Source organism: Aplysia californica, unplaced genomic scaffold, assembly GCF_000002075.1.
Source record: "Aplysia californica isolate F4 #8 unplaced genomic scaffold, AplCal3.0 scaffold01020, whole genome shotgun sequence".
Lineage (NCBI taxonomy): Eukaryota > Metazoa > Mollusca > Gastropoda > Aplysiida > Aplysiidae > Aplysia > Aplysia californica.
The window spans coordinates 57960-59239 of NW_004798290.1; the positions used below are offsets into that span (position 1 = coordinate 57960).

The window sequence follows — 1280 nt, forward strand, 5'->3', positions numbered from 1 at the left end:
TCCATACGATGTGGGGAACTCTGTGCCACCACTTAACCCTATCCGTACGTCGTGTTTTACTATCGTATCCATACGACGTGGGGAACTCTGTGCCACCAATTTCCAAAGAGGAAATTTACTCGTTAATCCGATCTGTACGCTTTTCATAGCAGTCTGTCAGAATCATTTTTTGAGAATTTATACCGAAGGTTTCAAAGAGATCTTCGCACTAGAAGTATTCTAAAATGTGAAGAATACAACCACTGGGATACAAAATGACCCCCGGCGTACGGATAGGGTTAAATTACTGCACACTGATTTAATTTGGTTTGGTTTGTTTTGGGGGTTTTTTGCGCGCGACTTGATTTCGCGATTTTCTCCATTTTTAAAAGACTTTGTGAAGAGGCGCTGGGCCTACAGCACTGAAGCACACAAGACTGGGCCACTCAAAATCAAGAATTAAAAACGTTCGTGAAAAACGAAATGAGCAATACGCGGGGAAAAAAACAACCCGAAAATCCATAACCACGGTGTACAGTTATTCAAGCTACAACCAAATTCCCCTCAAGACCTAGATCCAGATCTTATCTTACGTGTTGTTGGACTTGTAGAAACCAGCTAGGGGGTAAGGACAGAACTATAGTGGTGTCATTGATTAAAGAATCGATGAGGAAAGACGTCACAATATGACTCTGGCTTAAATAGGTCACCTTGGGTGATAGACAACTACGTCCTTGTCATAATGAATGTTAACAGTTGGCAAAATGTCAAGACCAGGCTTACTATTGTTTACCACTTGCTGTTGTTGTTGTTGTTGTTGTTGTTGTTGTTGTTGTTGATGATGGTGTTGTTGATGTTGTTGCTGCTAGTACTGTTTTTATTGTTGTTGTTGTTGTTGTTGTTGTTGTTGATGTTGTAGATGTTGTTGCTGCTAGTACTGCTTTATTGTTGTTGTTGTTGATGTTGTTGCTGCTAGTACTGCTTTATTGTTGTTGTTGTTGTTGTTGTTGTTGTTGTTGTTGATGTTGATGTTGTTGATGTTGTTGCTGCTAGTACTGCTTTTATTGTTGTTGTTGTTGTTGTTGTTGTTGTTGATGTTGTAGATGTTGTTGCTGCTAGTACTGCTTTATTGTTGTTGTTGTTGATGTTGTTGCTGCTAGTACTGCTTTATTGTTGTTGTTGTTGTTGTTGTTGTTGTTGTTGTTGATGTTGATGTTGTTGATGTTGTTGCTGCTAGTACTGCTTTTATTGTTGTTGTTGTTGTTGTTGTTGTTGTTGTTGTTGTTGTTGTTGTTGTTGTT

General features: G+C 39.1%; 1 protein-coding gene across 1 annotated transcript in view; it reads right to left on the reverse strand.

The window, feature by feature from the left end:
* The window catches only part of LOC101855607 (cytochrome P450 2D26-like), a 42689-nt gene that overhangs the window by 10522 nt on the left and 30887 nt on the right, over window positions 1–1280 (reverse strand). The gene's annotated exons all lie outside the window — the stretch shown is intronic.